The sequence below is a fragment of the Phyllobates terribilis genome, unplaced genomic scaffold (assembly GCF_046119375.1).
Source record: "Phyllobates terribilis strain yellow unplaced genomic scaffold, ASM4611937v1 Scaffold_56__1_contigs__length_8794411, whole genome shotgun sequence".
Classification (NCBI taxonomy): domain Eukaryota; kingdom Metazoa; phylum Chordata; class Amphibia; order Anura; family Dendrobatidae; genus Phyllobates; species Phyllobates terribilis.
In genome coordinates this window covers 3056060-3077156 of record NW_027362816.1, presented here as the reverse complement: position 1 = coordinate 3077156, position 21097 = coordinate 3056060, and the positions used below count along the sequence as shown (strand labels likewise).

At 48.5% G+C, this 21097-nt stretch overlaps 1 protein-coding gene and 1 pseudogene across 1 annotated transcript in view; one reads left to right on the top strand and one right to left on the bottom strand.

Annotated features, from left to right (window-relative positions):
- LOC141192283 (gastrula zinc finger protein XlCGF66.1-like) overlaps positions 1-21097 on the bottom strand; it is a 364897-nt gene that overhangs the window by 210323 nt on the left and 133477 nt on the right. The gene's annotated exons all lie outside the window — the stretch shown is intronic.
- The window catches only part of LOC141192277 (uncharacterized), a 58432-nt pseudogene that overhangs the window by 27506 nt on the left and 9829 nt on the right, over positions 1-21097 (top strand).

Genomic DNA, 21097 nt, shown 5'->3' with positions numbered 1-21097 from the left:
AGGTTCCTATAAGGGGTCAGGATGTCGCCGTCTATTTCTCCATGGAGGAGTGGGAGTATTTAGAAGGACACAAAGATCTGTACAAGGACGTCATGATGGAGGTTCCCCAGCCCCTCACATCACCAGGTAATAGACAGGACTAAATACACACGGCCTATAATTATCTGTATGTAAAGAATGAATTCAGTCCCTGTATGTGTTTCCTCCAGATCTATCCAGTAAGAGGACAACACCAGAGAGATGTCCCCGTCCTCTTCTTCCACAGGACTGTAAACAAGAAGACCCCAATGTTCCTCAGGATCATCAGGTAGATGGAGAGAAGGTGTCATGAGATCTCCCCTATGATGTGTAGATGGCTGTGATGGTCTTGTGGTCAGTCTTGTTTTTCCCCTTCTCCCATGACAGCACCACCTGAGAGAGAGGGTATCCACTAATCAAGGACAGGAAACCTACTGAACAAAAGGGTGGTACCTCTCCTTTTCATCAATATGGTTTCCGGTCCTTGAAGGAACCTAGAGAGTAAAGTAACGGTACAATTGAACTTACCCAAGTCTGGTTGGTGTCTGCAAGGATCTGGGATGCTGACAGATCTGGAGACACGACCGCTGGCCAGGACGTTGGGGTGTGCAGTTGCATGACCACTTTGTTGAACGTGGTTGGCGTGCCCCGTGTTGAGTGCGCTGGAGTTATGTCAACCCAGATCTGCGCAAGCGCGAGGCGCACTAGTGGGATATCTAGCGCGCCCTGCTGAGGAAGTGTGCCAGAAAGCAATGCGGCAGTAAAATGCAGGGGCTGTTTATGCACAGGGCTCGCCGGTATGCTCCCTTCACACCGCTCGCTGGAAGGAAAAGTCTGACCCGGAAATAATGCGAGATTTCTGGGGGGAGGTCAGCAGCAGACGCTGGAGCTGTGGCGTCCCTCCGGTATATAGTGGACGGTTGACCACCAGATGGTGGAGGCCGGCAGCTTTCCTCTTGATGCCATGGATATGCTGGAGTTCTTTGCTAGGAGGGGACTAAGAAGTGTAGCGCCAAGCTAAAAGATAAAGACTGTGCGGCGATAACTTACCCAGCACATATATGAAGAGATTCTTCTATTCTGAAGACCACCTCTGAAGAAACCCCCAACTTTGCCATGGATTTTAAATCCATAATTAGGATAGAAGTTACAGACTCCATTAATTCACTGATTCAGCAGGAAAGTGGTAAAAGGGAGAAAAGACCCAAACAGCAGGCCGCTGATTCAGAAGAGTCTGTAATATCTGAGGATAGAGACGAATCGGACTCCTCTTCTTCCTCATCCTCTGATAGTGATACAGGGGGTAGGCAGTGTTTTCCTACGGAAGACACAGATATATTGGTAAAGAACTACTATGGGCATGTCAGATACTAAAACCCCAAGAACAGTCCAGGACATTATGTTTCGGGGGTTTGGAATAAAAGAAAAATTGCATATTTCCGGTTAGTGAGAAAATTTAAATATTCATTAATAGGGAATGAAGGAAGCCTGAGAAAAGGGATCCACTGCCCTCGTCATCCAAAAGCAGATGTCTGTTTGATGAGGAAGAAGCAGCCATGTGGGACAAAACCCCTAAAATAGACATGGCGGTGGCCAAGTCAACCAAAAGATCTACCCTGCCCTTTGAAGATCCTCTTGATAAAAAAGTGGATGTGTATCTGAAGCAGATATGGAAGTCTTCAGAAGGGGCAATAAAACCAGCAGTTTGGGCAACCTGCATGGCCAGATCCATGATGATTTGGTTACAGCAGTTAGAGGATAAGATTAAGAACAACGTCCCTAAGGATATAATTCAAGGTGCAGCTACTTTCCTCGCAGACACCTCGACAGACTCAGTGATGTTTGCAAACAGATCGGCAAACCTATAAAATGCTGCACTTAGAGAACTATGGCTCAAGAGCTGGCCGGGGGATGTTCAGTCCAAGGTCAAGCTATGCCCAATTCCATGCGAAGGAGAATTTCTCTTCGGACGGGCACTAGATGATATACTGGACTAGGCAGGAGATAAGAGAATTTCCCGGAGGTGCCAGTGCAGGAGCAGGGGAAGGGATTCTATTCCCCCTATTCCTAATAAAAAAAAACAGATGGCACCTTCAGGACCATAGTGAACCTGAAAGAAAGGGGTGAACAAATTTCTAGTCTACTGGCCCTTCAAAATGGAGACCATAAAATGCTATTTCCAGAGTGTTTTATATGAGATTGCTAGATGTGAAGGACGCCTATGAACACATCCCAATCTATATGGAAGATCAGACATTCTTGAGGGTGGCCTTGTATATAAACGAACAAGTCGGGCACTTCTAGTACAGAGCGCTAGCCTTTGGCCTATCTATGGCTCTGAGGGTATTTACAAAAATTATATAGAAGTTGCAGCGCATCTCCGGTAGCAGAATACCCTAATAATCCTCTACTTGGACGATATTCTAGTGGTAGGCAGGTCAATAGAGCACTGCAGTTGTCAACTGATAACAATCAGAACCATTCTGACCAGGCTGGGATGACTGCTAAACCTATAAAAATCAAAACTGGAACCACAGAGGGTTCAGTCATTCTTAGGACTTGAGCGCAAGAAAGCAGACTTGTCTACTGCCGGAAAAAAAGAAGGTCAAGGTCATGGTTAGTGTTGAGCGAATTTGTTCGGCATGTCAAATTCGGGTTCGTATTCGGGGTTCCGACTTGTTCGCGCCAAAAAACATCCCTGATTTTCCATGCTGTCACGCAGATGTTATCTCCGGTGGGGCGTGATCTCGGCCTCCCAGGTTTCCTTGGAGATGTCTAGGAGACCCCTTGGATGCCGGCCATATAGAAGCTCAAATGGAGAGAAGCCAGTGGAGGCTTGGGGAACTTCTCTGACGGAGAAAAGTAGAAACGGAAGCAAGTAGTCCCAGTCTCGACCATCCTTCTCAATGACCTTTTTGAGCATCGCTTTCAGGGTCTTATTGAAGCGCTCCACCAGGCCATCAGTTTGCGGATGGCAAACGCAGGTTCGCAGCTGAGTAATCTAAAGCACTTTGCACAGCTCCTTCATCACCTTGCTCATGAATGGGGTTCCTTGGTCCATCAGGATTTCCTTCAGCAGGCCGGTCCTAGCAAAGATGTTGACAAGTTCCCGAGCTAAGTTCCGTAAGGGTACCCCTTCGGGGTACCGGGTCGCATAGTCCATGACGACCAAGATGTATTGATGGCCCTGGGCCAATTTAATTAAGGGACCCACGAGGTACATGGCAATCTTCTCAAAGAGAACTTCTATCACAGGTAGTGGAACTAAGAGACTACGGACGTGCGAGGTGGGCTCGGTTATCTGGCAGGTGGGGCAGGACCTACAATAGTTTAAGATCTCCCGGTAGCATCCTGGCCAATAAAACCTCCTCACTATTCGCTCCTGAGTTTTTTTCAACCCCTAGGTGTCCCCCCCCAGAATATGTGAGTGGGCCATGTCTAATACCCTCCAACGGTATGGCCCAGGAACTAACAGCTGTTCCACTACCTATTCACCTTTCAGTTTGGTTACCTGGTACCCCCTGAATTGCAAAGTGTGGGTACCGCCCCCGACTCTTGGGCAACACCATTACAAACCGTAAGATTGTCCCACGCCCCTTTCAAGGTCAAGTCCCGAACTTGAGCTGCCCCAAAGTTCTCTCCGGGCACCTCTAACTCAGGGAGGTCGGCCTCCTCAGTCACAGTCTCGTCCTCCTCACCGACAAGGACACACAGTGGAAACCGATCCACTTCCAATGTCGACCGAGGTATTTCTAGGGTCCTGGCTTTTGTCTCCGTGATGGAGTCTGGATCCCTTCCCCCACAAATCCCAGAACAAGGGAAAATCACGCCCCAATATGATGGAATGTATCAGGTCCTTGACCAACCCGACCTCGTGGGATTGGGCGCCACAGTCTGTTTCGACTGTCACTCTGGCCACCGGGTAGTTCTTGGCATCCCCATGTATGGAGCGGATGCCCAAAGATCTGGCGGGGATCAGCTGGTGGGGAAGGGTGGCACTGATCGAGGTCACCAGAATCCCGGAGTCCAATAGCCCCAGGTTCATCACTCCTTTAACGGACACGGCAAACACCTGCGGCCCCTCGCCGGGTTGACAGTCCACACTGCAGGCTGGGTAAGCATAGTATGAACATCGTCTGCCTAGACTGCAGTCCATTGGCTCAGCAGACGTATGACACTGGGTGGCTACGTGTCCCGGATTGCGACATCGCCAACAGGTCACATCCTTCACAACAGACCTTGCAGCCCCTTCAGTGGAAGTGGAATGCCCCCCAGTTGTGGCTCTTAACCCTTTCCGTGGTGAACCCACTCCCTTTTGGGCACTCCAGTAAGGGGAGCTGGCTATCTCGGGTATCCCCAGGGATTTTTCGACCACTTGGAATCTCTCTACCAGACCTATGAGGTCGTCTGCATTCCGAGGGTCGCCCTGGGCAACTCAGGTCTGCACCGGCCTGGGTAGGGAATGGATGAACCTGTCCATTACCACACGCTCAACCATCTGGGCAGGAGAGGAAGACTCTGGCTGCAGCCATTTCTGGACAAGATGTAACAAGTCAAACATTTGTGAGCGTGGAGGTCTGTCGCCAGCATACGCCCAGTGGTGGACCCTTTGTGCTCTGACAGACATAGTCACTCCTGAGCGTGCCAATATTTTGGTTTTTAATTTGGCATATTCCTTTGCGTCCTGTAATGTCAAATTGTAATAAGCCTTCTGCGGGTCCCCAGTCAAATATGGCGCCAGAACCTCCACCCACTGCTCCAGCGGCAATTTCTCCCGTTCCGCTACCCTCTCAAAAACAGTCAGGAACACCTCAATATCATGCCCCGGGGTCATCTTCTGTAACGCTTTCCTTACCGTCTTCCTGATGTATGCATCATCACTTGGACTTGACGGAAGCCGTCGCCTTGCCACGGATCACCTCTAAAAGTAACTCGATCTGCTGTTATTGGTGATGCTGATCCTGTTGCTGCTGTTTCTGGAGCTGAACTTGTTGTATCAGCAGCTTAGTGGTCTCTTGTTGCTGCTGTAGCTGCTCACGGTGCTGCTGTTGCATTCTCTGCTGCATGCTCTGCAAGTGCTGCTACTGCATGGTCTGCTGGCTCTGCACCAGGTGCTTAATTAGCTCTTCCATGGTGCCGGACGTCTCCTGCTGGCTGGCAGCCTTCACCCAAGACATCCACCGGTCTCAGTAGCAGGTACACGTGTTCCTGGAATCTTGCCCGCATTCTCCACCAGCTGTGGTAAGATAAGACGCCTCACTCGGTCGCTTCCGGAAGTAGACTCAGGAACCGTGTTTTCTCTGCAGGCTTTATTTAGTGGCATAAAGCTCCGCAGCTCCAGCAAAACTAAACACAGCCTTACTGGCAAAACAACAAAACAAAAGATAAACGAAAGCACAGTCCATAGCAGTGTGGGATTAGCAACACAGGTTGTAGTCCCAGCATTCAGCTCCTCTCTGAGCTGTGGTCTTCCAGTCTGGAGTCTTTGCCACTACAAACTCACAACAGAGAAAAAAAACCAGGACTGAACATTTAAACATTGTTCAGCCACACCCTGAGGTGGAGGTATGGGGAATGAAATCCCTCCCATCTCTATTTCATTCCGATAAAACCACGCTTTTTAAGAGTTAACCCCCCAGCATATAAAATGCTGGCAGAAAGTTTATTGGTTCTAGTTCACATAGGCTAGCAACCAGTGTGACACATACCTCCCTTCATATACCATACCAGTGACTCTGGCACAACAATAGTTAGATCTTTGTCTCAACACTGCTCCAAGTCTCACGCTATGGGAGGAACTTGTCAATCACTGGGAAAGTCCTGGGCCAAATCTTCTTTTTTTTTGGGGGGGGGGGGGGAGTGTGAAGACACGAGGGTCTGTGGGTGGTCTCATTCACTGGCCCGGCTGTCTTTAGATAGACCGCATGGGCCAGGGCTCATCCCATTATCCCATTGAACTCCCACACTCCTTCCCCATGGGCATAATATTACTGAAACAGCATAGGGTAGGGTAAAACAGTGTGGCAATACTTTATTGAACCACCAAACAGACAATAATAAATAGGACAGTCCCAGCAAATACACAAGATGGTGCAAAAGACAGAGTCTCACCCTTCCGCTGGCTCGCCGGAATTAGAGCAGCTGTGACTTCAGGGCATCCAAGGCCTACTAACTAGAGATGAGCGTTGTTCTACTCGAACTGTTCGCCAATCTCAAATTCGAGCTGTTTTGGGCGGTGTTCGAGCCGTTCGGCGAACACGAACAATTTGAGAAAAATTCGGCTGTTTGAGGTTATGTTCGATAACTGTTCGTGCATCAAAATCATAACTGGATTTTTTCTCAGTAATGATGAAAATTAATGTTAATACGCAGTTTGAGTGTACAGGAGGGTGGGGGGAGGGGCAGGGGATGGATCTCTGCAGGAACAATGAAGATCTCAAATTTTTTCTCTTTCCCGCATTTACAGTGGGGAGGTGCAATCTGTCAGCCTATCAGCAGCGCACACACGGAGCGAAGTGCTTTTTTTCACACAAGCAAGGGCATGTGTCATTGGCAGTGTATGTCACATGTCCTTGCCCTATAAGACCAAGCCATTTTCCCCGTCGCCACCATTTTCTCACTGCTGCAGCTGCGTGTTAGACGGCACCGCTGTTGCTGTGTGCGCTATACCTTGTTAATTTCAAGCCAATTTTCGCACAAATCTACAGATAGCTTGGGAGTAGGGAATAGTTGTGATTGCAGTCCTTTTAAGGACTAGGTTACAGCATTTCCTACGACTTTTATCAGGCAGGTCTGTGCTCTTAAATAGATAGATTGTGGGAGTAAAGACTAATTGTAATTGGAGTCTTTTTCAGGGCTAGGTTACATCAGTTCCTATCAGTTTTTGCCAGGCAGGTCTGTGCCAGTGCTGTGCAAGTTTTTTTCACAGCATTTGGCTGAATCTAGCAAAGCTAATCCTTTTTGGCCTATTGCAGAGTGTGTTAGTCAGTGGAGTAGCCTATCTGTGTTGCAAGATATACCACCTGTGTATAGAATACCAATTTTTTTACTGCACCTAGTGAAGTAAAATCTTTTGGGCATAGCATCATTCTATTAGTCCATCTATACTGACCTCCATCAGGTTGCAAATTGAATATAATTTTTTTCTGCATCTAGCTCTGAAAAAATATTGGGCTTCTAGCTGTGTGTGGGACTTGTTGTATTAGTCCATCTATACTGACCTCCATCAGGTTGCAAACTGAATTTTTTTTTTTCTGCATCTACCTCTGAAAAAATATTGGGCTTCTAGCTGTGTGTGGGACTTGTTCTATTAATCCATCTATACAGACCTCCATCAGGTTGCAAACTGAATATATTTTTTTCTGCATCTACCTCTGAAAAAATATTGGGCTTCTAGCTGTGTGTGGGACTTGTTCTATTAATCCATCTATACAGACCTCCATCAGGTTGCAAACTGAATATATTTTTTTCTGCATCTACCTCTGAAAAAATATTGGGCTTCTAGCTGTGTGTGGGTCTTGTTCTATTAATCCATCTATACAGACCTCCATCAGGTTGCAAACTGAATATATTTTTTTCTTCATCTACCTCTGAAAAAATATTGGGCTTCTAGCTGTGTGTGGGACTTGTTGTATTAGTCTATCTATACAGACCTCCATCAGGTTGCAAACTGAATATATTTTTTTCTGCATCTACCTCTGAAAAAATATTGGGCTTCTAGCTGTGTGTGGGACTTGTTGTATTAGTCCATCTATACTGACCTCCATCAGGTTGCAAACTGAATATATTTTTTTCTGCATCTACCTCTGAAAAAATATTGGGCTTCTAGCTGTGTGTGGGACTTGTTCTATTAATCCATCTATACAGACCTCCATCAGGTTGCAAACTGAATATATTTTTTTCTGCATCTACCTCTGAAAAAATATGTGACCTTCTAGCAGTGTGTGGGACTTTCTCTATTAGTCCATCTATACTGACCTCCATCAGGTTGCAAACTGAATATAATTTTTATCTGCATCTAGCTCTGAAAAAATATTTGGCCTTCTAGCAGTGTGTGGGACTTTCTCTATTAGTCCATCTATACTGACCTCAATCAGGTTGCAAATTAAAAATAATTTTTATCTGCATCTACAGTACCTCTGAAAAAATATTTGGGCTTCTAGCTGTGTGTGGGACTTGTTCTATTAGTCCATCTATACTGACCTCCATCAGGTTGCAAATTGAATATAATTTTTATCTGCATCTAGCTCTGAAAAAATATTTGGCCTTCTAGCAGTGTGTGGGACTTTCTCTATTAGTCCATCTATACTGACCTCCATCAGGTTGCAAATTAAAAATAATTTTTATCTGCATCTACAGTACCTCTGAAAAAATATTTGGGCTTCTAGCTGTGTGTGGGACTTGTTCTATTAGTCCATCTATACTGACCTCCATCAGGTTGCAAATTGAATATAATTTTTATCTGCATCTAGCTCTGAAAAAATATTTGGCCTTCTAGCAGTGTGTGGGACTTTCTCTATTAGTCCATCTATACTGACCTCCATCAGGTTGCAAATTAAAAATAATTTTTATCTGCATCTAGCTCTGAAAAAATATTTGGCCTTCTAGCAGTGTGTGGGACTTTCTCTATTAGTCCATCTATACTGACCTCCATCAGGTTGCAAATTAAAAATAATTTTTATCTGCATCTACAGTACCTCTGAAAAAATATTTGGGCTTCTAGCTGTGTGTGGGACTTGTTCTATTAGTCCATCTATACTGACCTCCATCAGGTTGCAAATTGAATATAATTTTTATCTGCATCTAGCTCTGAAAAAATATTTGGCCTTCTAGCAGTGTGTGGGACTTTCTCTATTAGTCCATCTATACTGACCTCCATCAGGTTGCAAATTAAAAATAATTTTTATCTGCATCTAGCTCTGAAAAAATATTTGGCCTTCTAGCAGTGTGTGGGACTTTCTCTATTAGTCCATCTATACTGACCTCCATCAGGTTGCAAATTAAAAATAATTTTTATCTGCATCTAGCTCTGAAAAAATATTTGGCCTTCTAGCAGTGTGTGGGACTTTCTCTATTAGTCCATCTATACTGACCTCCATCAGGTTGCAAATTAAAAATAATTTTTATCTGCATCTAGCTCTGAAAAAATATTTGGCCTTCTAGCAGTGTGTGGGACTTTCTCTATTAGTCCATCTATACTGACCTCCATCAGGTTGCAAATTAAAAATAATTTTTATCTGCATCTAGCTCTGAAAAAATATTTGGCCTTCTAGCAGTGTGTGGGACTTTCTCTATTAGTCCATCTATACTGACCTCCATCAGGTTGCAAATTGAATATAATTTTTTTCTGCATCTATCCCAGCCAATAGTTTTGGCCTAATACCACAGTTTGGCCACTCAGCTCTGCTCGGTTCCCATCCATTGTTTTTTTGTGCAAACAACTCCAGAGTTGTGAATTAGTTAACCACCAAAATGAGTGGAAAAAGGCCTGCTGCTGGTGGAAAGGGGAATAGGCGTGTTGGGAAGGGGAAAAAAGGTTGTGTCCGTGGGGTAGGTGTTAAAGCAACAGTAACATCTGCAGAAGAAAGACCATCTTCCAGCCAAACTAAAATGTCTACTTCTTTTAGCGGACAATGTGATAAGATCCCTTTCTTACGGCCACGCCAATCGCTACAAATTCCAGATGAGGCACAAAAACAGCAGGTGCTTCAACGGATATCAAGTGCTCCTTTAAGTGGGCTCTCCTCCACATCAACTTCAACATCACAAATACTCCAGTCCTCAAAGGTGTCACCCCAATCGCACTTGCTTCCTCACAGCTCCCAAATCTCCAGCTGCCCGTCTGAGTATGAGGTAGAACAGATGGTTGAGTCTGCAGAGCTGTTTACTCATACTATAGCCTGGGAATCAGAGGTCGACTCCAGCGCTTCTGTGAATCCAGACGAGGAAATGATCTGCACTGATGCCCAGAATCTTTATGAGTCGGATCCAGGACCAGACGCAGAAGGTTCTGACCATAATGTAGACCCTCATTCCCAAACTGTAACTCCTGTTGGTGGAGACAATGAGGAAGACGATGATAAGACTCAAATACCTGATTGGAGCGACAACTTTAGTTTTTTGTCAGGGCAGGAACAGGTTGGCTCTGAGGACGACGGGTGTGATAACGCACAGGGTGATGATGATGAGGTTGGAGATCCCACTTACTGTCAACCCACAGTCAGCCAAGAGATGAGGTCAGCAGAGGAGGTGGAGGAAGATGCTAGTGACGACGAGGTCAGGTTGCGCCTTCCTGGACAGAGACGTAGTACTGGAAGCACGTCAACAACTGCATCCTCAAACACAACTCTGCCTCTCACCACAAGTCGTGGTGGCTCTTCAGGTCGCATGGGTGCTAAGCCTTGCATAGCCTGGGCATTTTTTCAGATCGATAAAGATGACCCAACTCGTGTTATCTGTAACATTTGTCAGCAAAAGCTAAGTAGAGGCCAAAAAATACATAGTTTGAGTACTTCATGCATGAACCGGCACATGGACATGAAGCATAAGTTGCAGTGGGAAGCTCAGTGTGCTACAATGCGGCCTAGCCGGCCGGGCCAACCACCGTCTGCCATATCTTGTGCATCCGCGGCCTCTTCATCCTCTGTGACTGGGGGGACAGCAGTCACACCTGTTTTGGGGCGCAGACCTGCCACCTCTTTACCCGCAACAGCCAGCGTGATTGGCAGGTCATCATTTTCTTTGGAGGTGGTAACACCAGCTGGTGTTGAGCGCTGTCCGACATCGATAGCACCACCTTTGGATCAAGGCAACCTAACATGTCCGCCTGCATCTTCCTCACAGACCGGCAGTTTGCCGGGGACACCCTTATCAACCCCGTCTAAGCACAATAGCCAGCCCTCGGTCCCTCAGATGTGGACAAGTAAAAGACCATTTCCTCCTAGCCATGAGAAAGCTAAGAGGTTGAATTTCACCATCTGCAAGCTCTTGGCTACAGAAATGCTGCCTTTCCGCCTGGTGGACACAGAGGATTTTCGAGACCTTATGTCCGTCGCAGTGCCCCAGTACCAGATGCCCAGTCGGCACTACTTCTCAAAGAAAGGTGTGCCTGCGCTCCACCAGCATGTCGCACACAACATCACCTCTTCTTTGAGAAACTCTGTGTGTGACAGGGTGCATTTCACCACAGACACTTGGACGAGTAGGCATGGACAGGGGCGTTACATGTCGCTGACTGGGCACTGGGTAACTATGGTGACAGCAGGACAAGGGGCTGCTGTCCAAGTCTTGCCGTCCCCACGAGTTGTGCGTCAATCCTCTTTATGTCAAAGTTCCTCCACTGCTTCTGCCTCCTCAACCTCCTCTCGGTCTTCCACCTGCACCCAAAGCCTGTCTGGTCATGCCACAAGCTTTCTAACTGCGCAGAAGGGATCCTGCACACCTCCTTACTATGCTGGCAGTAGGGCTCAACGTCATCAGGCGGTTTTTACATTGAAATGTCTGGGAAATGTGAGTCACACAGCTGAGGAGTTGTGGTCAGCTCTGGAGAACCAATTTCATGAATGGTTGTCTCCACTGGACCTGAAACCAGGGAAGGCCGTGTGCGACAATGCTGCAAACCTGGGTGCGGCCCTTCGCCGGGGCAATGTCACACACGTGCCTTGTATGGCTCACGTGTTGAACCTGGTTGTCCAGCAATTTTTAGCCCACTATCCCAGACTAGATGGCCTTCTGCAGAGGGCACGGTCGCTGTGTGCTCACTTCCGCTGTTCGCATCCTGCAGCTCAGCGACTTACATCTCTACAGAAGTCGTTGGGCCTGCCACTTCACCGGCTAAAATGCGATGTGCCTACCCGGTGGAATTCAACTCTGCACATGTTGCAGCGACTTTGGCAGCACCGACAAGCCCTGGTGCAATACGTTCTGACGTATAGCCTGGGCCAACGAGATCCAGAGGTGGGGCAAATCACGCTGGAGGAGTGGTCTCAGATCAGGGACCTATGCACCCTTCTGCACAGTTTTGAAATGGCGACGAAGATGTTTAGTGCTGACGATGCCATTATCAGCATGACTATTCCGGTGATTTACATGCTGGAGCACATGTTAAACAGAATTCGGAGTCAGGTGGTGGCACAAGAGGAGGTGGAGGAAGTAGAGGAGGAGGAGTTGTATGCGGAAGGGCTAGACGGTCGGCAGCACCAAGGCGGCAGGCATGTGAGGGTGGGGGAGATGGTTTTACCAGGGCGCATGGTAGCAGCCAAACTAGTGAGGAAGGTGCAGGAGCCCAGGAAGAAGTGGAGGACGAACTGATGGAAGACTCATCAGATGAGGGAGACCTTGATCACATTTCTGTTGTGCGAGGTTGGGGGGAGAGGACAGAGGAAGGAAGCATGATTGTTACCTCGCCACCAACACAACAGGGACTTGGTGCTCCTGGATGCGCAACACACATGAGTGCCTTCTTGCTGCACTACCTGCAACATGACCCTCGAATTGTGAGAATTAGAAATAATCCTGACTACTGGGTTGCCACACTGTTAGATCCCCGGTACAAAAGTAAATTTGCAGAAATTATTCCTGCCATAGAAAGGGATGCACGCATGCAGGAGTATCAGCAGAGACTGCTGCAGAATCTTACATGTGCTTTTCCACAAAATACCAGTGGTGCACGTAGTGAATCTCACAGTTCCAACTTGCCAACCGTGGGACCGTCAAGTGTTCAGCACTCAAACCGTAACAGAACCACAGTATCTGCTGGTAACATCAATTTTGCGGAATCATTTCACCACTTTTTTAGCCCATCCTTTGCAAGGCCACAGGAGACAAGAAGTCTGACACATAGTCAACGCCTAGAGACGATGGTACAGGAGTATCTCCAAGTAAACATTGAAGCCATGACTGTCACTGGACCCTTGCTCTTTTTGGGCTTCCAATCTGGATAAATGGCCGGAGCTAGCCACTTACGCCTTGGAGATCTTGTCATGCTCTGCAGCCAGCTTTCTGTCTGAACGTGTGTTCAGCGCTGCTGGTGGTGTGCTGACAGATAAGCGCACGCGGCTCTCCACTGATAATGTAGACAGACTCACGTTCATAAAGATGAACAAATCATGGATCCGAAACGACTTTTCTACCCCTGTGTCATCCTGGGGAGAGTAAAAGCTTGATGATTGGTTAAAATCACCCTACCAACCGTTTTAAGCTTTCAAATTACTAATCATGTTTATCTGTATCTTGGCTGGAAAATAATTTGGGCTTTGTAGCAGTGTGCAGCACTGATTCTATTAGGCCATCTATAATAAGCTCCACCAGATTTAAAATTACTAATCATGTTTATCTGTATCTTGACTGGAAAATAATTTGGGCTTTGTAGCAGTGTGCAGCACTGATCCTATTAGGCCATCTATACTAAAGCTTCACCAGATTTAAAATTAATAATAATTTTTAGCTGCATCTAGCCCGGAAAATAATTTTGGGGCTCCGAGATGCGCAAGACACATAAGTGCCTTCTTGCTGCACTACCTGCAGCATGACCCTCATATTGTCAGAATTCGAAGTAATCATGACTACTGGGTTGCCACACTCTTAGATCCCCCAAACTTTTCGATCAACCTTTTCATTTTAATAAAGACCAAAAAAATGGTCATTTTTGAAATTATAAGCATTAGCAGGTTGTTAGAAACTGAAATCAAACAGTTTTCAACTCAAAACTTTATTCTAGGTGATGTTACATTTTCACATAGGACCCCTTGTTCGAAAGGAGCTTCTGAACTCTCTCGTCCATTGAATTTGTCAGGTTTTGGATGGTTTCTGCTTCAATTGTTTTGCATGAGGACAGAATACCCTCCCAGAGCTGTTGCTTAGATGTGAACTGCCTCCCGCCATCATAGACAATCCTTTTAATGATGCTCCAAAGGTTCTGAATGGGGTAGAGGTCAGGGGAGCATGGGGGTCACACCATAAGTTTGTCCCCTTTTATGCCCATATCAGCCAGAGATGCAGATGTTTTATGTGCAGCATGAGATGGTGCATTATCATGCAAAAAAATGATCTTGCTGTGAAATACACGGTTCTTCTTCTTGAACCATGGCAGGAAGTGCTGTTTGAGAAAATCCACATACATTATGGAGTTCATCTTTAGCGCCTTCAGGGATCCTAAAGGGGCCGACAATCTCTCTCCCCATGATTCCAGCCCAAAACATTACTCCACCTCCTCCTTGTTGGCGCTGTAGCCGTGTTTGCGTGGGGTGTCCATCAACCAGCCATCCTCCACTCCATCCATCTGGACCATCGAGCGCTGCACGGCACTCATCCGTGAACAAAACAGTTTTGAAATCAGTCTTCATGTAATGTTTGGCCCACTGGAGCCGTTTCTGCTTGTGTGAAGTGGATAGAGAAGGTCGACAGGATGGCGTATGCACAGCTGCAAACCTCTGAAGGACCCTGCATCTTGTTGTTCGTGGGACGTTGGAGGCACCAGCAGCTTCAAAAACTTGTCTGCTGCTATGACAAGGCTTTTTTGCCGCTGCTCTTTCAACCTGACGTAATTGCCTGTAGGAAAGAGTCCTCAATTTGCCCTTATCAGCACGCACACGTGTGTACTGTGAATCAGCTACATACTTCTTGATTGCCAAGACACTTCATCCTGATCATCGCACAATGTTGATTGTAGTCATGCCTTGACCTAAACACTCCACAATTTGTTGCTTCTCAGCAGCCGACACATCCTTTTTCTTTCCCATTTTGGCAGAAAATGTAGGCTGCTTAATAATGTGAGACAGCCTTCTTAAGTAGTCTTGCCTTTCATTGGACACACCTGCCAAACTAATTAGCACAGGTGTCTGCAATTGCTTACAGTGATATAAAGAGCCCTGACACACATCACCATCAATGAGTTTAACTGACAAACAAACAAATTCTTCCCTTATCACTCCTAAACACTTTTTGCATAATAATTTGGAACACAGTGTACATGTGCTTTTCCACAAAACACCAGTGGTTCACGTAGTGAATCTTACAGTTCTAACTTGCCAACCGTGGTCTGTATGGAGTTGTTCAATAAAGGGCCCAAAATTAAGATAACATAGATGGGAGAGGTCTCTATGAATAGGAATTCCTATGTATTTGATACCCTGTGAGGGCCAGGCAAAGGGAAAGTTGGACTGGATGGAATCCTATATGGATTTGGGGAGGGAGACATCGAGGGCCTCAGACTTCGCTGCATTGATTTTAAAATTTGACCATGTAACAAAGTGATCTATTTCAGCCATAACAGCATGGATGGATATATGTGATTGAGTGATATATACTAGGACATCATCAGCAAATAGAGAGCACTTGTACTCGGTGCCTCCCACCTCAATCCACCTAATATTGGGGTTATGGTGAATTGATGAGAGCAGGTGCTCCGTCACTAGGATGTATAAGAGAGGGGACAGAGAACATCCCTGCCTTGTCCCATTGGTGATTGTGAAAGGTGATGAAAATGTTCTGACGCGCCCCCTGGGCCTTGGGACACCCGGAGCCGGACCCTTTTTGGTGGATGCTGGTGGTTGTAGTCTCCGTGGCGGCGGCCCGGTTCCGTGGCTCAGGGCGGTCAAACCAGTGGCGGAACTATTTATGTGGTTTTGATGTTTAAATGTCCGACTACGCCACCCGTGGATTGCGGTCAGAATGAACCGCCGCTCCAGGGCAGACCGCTGAGGCTGGTGATGTGGGTGCAGCAGAGCGTAGCATAACTCCCCACGGGAGGAGTATAGCCTCAGGGCAGTGTATGCGGAGGATGGGGGTGATGGTGCAGGGCAGCAGCAGTAACGACACGGAGTCAGTGATGCAGTCCAGGGCCTTTACTCACAGTTCTTATTATCCAGACCACGTCTGCAGGTAACGGCTGCCCACGTCGTACTGTGCTCACCAGGTGAGGGGCTCAGACAACTCCCAGATAACTTTGGAGCACTTCACAGGACCCCCTTTGTGTGTCCTTTGTCTGGCCTTTCTTACCAACCCTTCTGTCCGGCTGCCTCGGGCCTCCTCTTGGTAAACTTGGCGCCAGTTTCCCTGACCCTATGTGGTGCCTTCCTAGCGGGTGTAGCGAGGGGCTGCGCCACATAAAATGTCACAGCCTCCTGTTTCTAGCTGAGGGTCGTTTCCTGCCTCCACTAGTTTCGGGGACCGGTCTCCCCCTTTGGCCTGACCCCTCCACGCAGGTGGATTCGGGCGTGCGGTGGCGACTCGCCCGTCCGCCCCCTGGGATCCCTTCGTTCCTCGTTCCTGGAGCCTTCTCCGCTCCTCTTCCTTCCTTCTCCCTCTTCTAGGCCTGGGCCTCTGTTACTAGGCCCGCCTCCGGAGCAGAGCTCATGCAGAGCCCCTGCTCCCTGCCACTTCTGCTCAGACTTCTCTGCACTGAACTAAGATGGTGCCCACCTTTTATACTCCCTTCTCAATGCACCCAGGAACTGCTTCCTCCCTGCTCCTGCACTACAGGGTTCCCCTTCCTCAGTGTTCCCTCCCCCCACTCCAGCCAGGGACAGGGACTGTCGTGCCCATCTCAGGGGCATATTGGTCGCCCTGCCCCACGGCAATGTGGTGTAATGCATGCAGGTGTCGGGTCCTGATCCACACTACATCCTTACCTGAGAGTGAGATATCACACCTCTGGGTGAGGTGCAATACCTCTGTAGCAACCGAGCCCTCAGGGTGCTACAGTTCCATTTATCTTCAGCCTAGGTGACGTATTGCGATACAGGGCCGTGATTTTGGCTATAAAAGGGTCCCCTAGACCCCTACCCCAAGCTTTTTAAGAGAATCATATATGGCGTGCCAGGAGACTCTATGGAATGCTTTCTCAGCATCCAACGAGAGTATCTAATTACAAATTTTTAACTGCATCTAGCCCAGGAAATACTTTGTGCCTAGTAGCAGTGTCTGCTAGTCAGCGGATTATCCCGGCTGTTAAGCAAGCTACACCACCTGTAGTTTGGACACTTAATTTTTTCAAAGGAAATGCTTTGGGACCACGGGATACTCAGTGAAGAGCATCAGGAGGCACCCCAAGGCATAGGGGCTGGGACTGGCAGTAGGATGCCTTGCGGTGGACAGCCGAGCTCGATCCTTATAAAAGCTTTTTAACTGCAGCAGCTTTAGTGGACGCTACTGGAGCTGGAATTACGCGGCTGCTGGCATGAGACTTGCCCTCCAATAGATCCTTGTAAATGGATTTAAAGTGTATTCATTCAAATTAGAGAGACAATTTAAATTAAAAAGCTTAGAGCTGCCTCCACCACAGGGGGGCTCGCTCGACCCACCAGCGGACAGGCACCAGTATTGGGAGAGGGGGGCTGGCCGTCAGGGTTCACCGCGGCTCTGGCACAAACCCGGCGACGCGGAGGTGGCACGGGCAGGAGCGGACTGAACGTGTCGGCTTCTCACTTTTTGGATTTTAGAAGGGCATGACATGCCTATATCTGTGTCTCCCCCTCCTTTTACTCCTCCACCTCTTTTCTTTTCGCATGACTATATGTACTTGTCACTTTTCCATGTGTTAGTTGTGTCTTCTGAGCAGTTTGTCAGCTTTTGGACACCTTTGAAGGTGTTTTCTATGTATTTCTATGTGTTTTTGTTTGCCTGCCATTGGTTTTAACGGTGTTCGAAGGTGTTCGACGAACAGTTCGACGAACAGTTCGGCGAACACACGGGTGTTCGACGAACCGAACCGAACTCGAACACTACGGGGGTGGCTCAACACTACTACTAACCCAACTAGTAGCACCCAGCTTTTGCCGGGCACCCACAGAGAGGACGTAGCGGCAAGTTTAGGAAGCTAACCGAGTGCAGTGAGGTATGTGGCCAGGTGACCAGATTGTCAAAAAAAAACATCACAGAAAAAGAAAAAAACAGCCTTACCAACACCAGGTCAGATCACCAAAGCACAAGCCGGTCGCGGCAGACTCCATGATAAAGTCGGGGGCCGCACAGGTGCAAAACAACGCCTCCATGAATTGTCAAATATGTGAGTGGCTGTGTAGCATCAACATTGCACACAAATGCAGCCTTTGGTGATCTGACCTGGTGTTGGTAAGGCTGTGACCTGATTGTCCCAACCTGGATTCTTCAAAACGTTTTTGAGGGTTAGGTGATGGTTAATTGAGCAGATCTGAATTCTTCCAGCTAGGGCTGTGGTCCCTTAAGCTGGCGTCCTGTAGATTCTCTGTCTGGGGAACAGAAGCAGTCCCCCCCCCCCTTCAATAGGTCACAACTATCCTTCAGGCCATCATCCACAGGTCCGGGGGAAGGTGAGATGTGGTCAACTCTCATTGTTTGAGTATTTAATCAATCTGCATAGTTTGTCCTTCCCTGCTTGCAAGTAAACAAGTTGCCTGGACTGATACAATGCTAGCAACATATTAGCAAAAATCAATTGTTCAATGACCTGCGTTCCTGTCATCCAAGGATAGCAAGACAATATGCTGAAACAAACGTCAACTCAAGAGTCAACGTTAAGGCTCATATAACAATGGCCTATGTTTCTTGACCCACTGAACAAACATGTCCGGCCTAATGAAGAACAAATGCTGTGTTGTCACATTGGGGAATATGAGAAAATCACTGATGTTTAAAAGTTGTACAAGAGCTCAGGAGCGAAAGTGCGATAGGGACTTATCCGGTATGAAATAAAATATTTTTAACAGGGTTATGCTAACCTGGTATGGCTGTATTCACAAAAGTTATCAAGACGTGGGTAATCAGCTGCTGCAGATCCACAGGTTTATTATCGACACCTTTCGAAGTTGACACTTCTTAAGGATATAACCACATGTAGACACATATAACAGTCAGACAGCTTTATAAGAGGGGCATTCAAATAATGGCGCCAAAGAGGCCCATGATGTGTCAAAGTTCACCTTTATGACAACTCTGAAAAACCAAAAGCTGATGAAAATCTGATCCAAAACACTGAGGAAAATAAGACTGGATTGTTAAGTATGAGAAAAATCACTGACGTCTGAATGAGGCCCTACACTGAAAAACCTGTGAGCTTTTACAAAGCCTACCTGAGATAAAATGGAGGATGCTCGGTTTTCATCGGGTACAATGGAAGATGTGCTCTATTTCAGTGTACCTCAGATAAAATGGAGGAGGCTCTCCCGGTGTACCTCAGGTAAAATGGAGGAGGCTCTCCCGGTGTACCTCAGGTAAAATGGAAGAGGCTCTCCCGATGTACCTCAGGTAAAATGGAGGAGGCTCTCCCGGTGTACCTCAGGTAAAATGGAGGAGGCTCTCCCGGTGTACCTCAGGTAAAATGGAGGAGGCTCTCCCGGTGTACCTCAGGTAAAATGGAGGAGGCCCTCCAGGTGTACCTCAGGTAAAATGGAGGAGGCTCTCCCGGTGTACCTCAGGTAAAATGGAGGAGGCTCTCCCGATGTACCTCAGGTAAAATGGAGGAGGCTCTCCAGGTGTACCTCAGGTAAAATGGAGGAGGCTCTCCCGGTGTACCTCAGGTAAAATGGAGGAGACTCTCCCGATGTACCTCAGGTAAAATGGAGGAGGCTCTCCAGGCGTACCTCAGGTAAAATGGAGGAGGCTCTCCAGATGTACCTCAGGTAAAATGGAGGAGGCTCTCCCGGTGTACCTCAGATAAAATGGAGGAGGCTCTCCCGGTGTACCTCAGATAAAATGGAGGAGGCTCTCTTAGTGTACCTTAGATATAATGGAGGCTCTCTACTGATGTAAAACCAGCTCACCATAAAAGCCAGTAAAGTAAATAATATAATTAAGTGTAGGAGGCTCTCTTTCCTTCTTTGAGCACCTCAAATAAAATCTCTCTGTTTCCAATTGAAAGAAAGAAGGAGGCGACGTAACTTGGCTCTGCTCCGTACGCCTAGTACACGCGCGACTCCGCTCCGTCCGCCTCGTACACGCGCGGCTCCGCTCCGTCCGCCTCGTACACGCGCGGCTCCGCTCCGTCCGCCTCGTACACGCGCGGCTCCGCTCCGTCCGCCTCGTACACGCGCGGCTCCGCTCCGTCCGCCTCGTACACGCGCGGCTTCGCTCCATACGCCTCGTACACACGTGGCTCCGCTCCGTATTCCTCGTAAACGCGCGACTCCGCACGCCTTGTACACGCGCGGCTCCGCACGCCTCGTACACGCGCGGCTCCGCACGCCTCGTACACGCGCGGCTCCGCACGCCTCGTACACACGCGGCTCTGCTCCGTACACCTCGTACACGCGCGGCTACACGTGCGGCTCGGCTCCGTACGCCTCATACACGCGCGGCTCGGCTCCGTACGCCTCGTACACGCGCGGCTCGGCTTCGTACGCCTCGTACACGCGCGGCTCGGCTCCGTACGCCTCGTACACGCGCTGCTCGGCTCCGTACGCCTCGTACACGCGCGGCTCGGCTCCGTACGCCTCGTACACGCGCGGCTCGGCTCCGTACGCCTCGTACACGCTCGGCTCGGCTCCGTACGCCTCATACACGCGCGGCTCCGCTCCGTACGCCTCGTACATGCGCGGCTCGGCTCCGTTCGCCTCGTACACGCGCGGCTCGGCTCCGTACGCCTCGTACATGCGCAGCTCGACTCTGTACGCCTCGTACACGCGCGGCTCGACTCTGTACGCCTCGTACACGCGCGGCTCGACTCCGTACGCCTCGTACACGCGCGGCTCCGCTCCGTACGCCTCGTACACGCGCGGCTCGGCTCCGTACACCTCGTACCCGCGCGGCTGCACTCCGCACGCCTCGTACATGCGCGGCTGCGCTCCGTACGCCTCGTACATGCGCGGCTGCGCTCCGTACGCCTCGTACACGCGCGGCTCTGCTCCGTACGCCTCGTACACACGCGGCTCTGCTACATCCACACTGTAAACCCCTCCTGACCCCACACATAAACTTCAGCTCATCCAGCACCATGACAACCAGCACAGCAGAGTCCTGCATCCACTGAGGCCCCTGATCATGTGACCCCTGACTCCTCCCCTCCTGTGACCTCATCACAGCTCCTATGCGCACAGAGCAGCTATATATGTGGTGGCGGCTCTGCAGTTGGAGGTATGTGGTGGCAGCTCTGCAGTCAGGGCTGCCA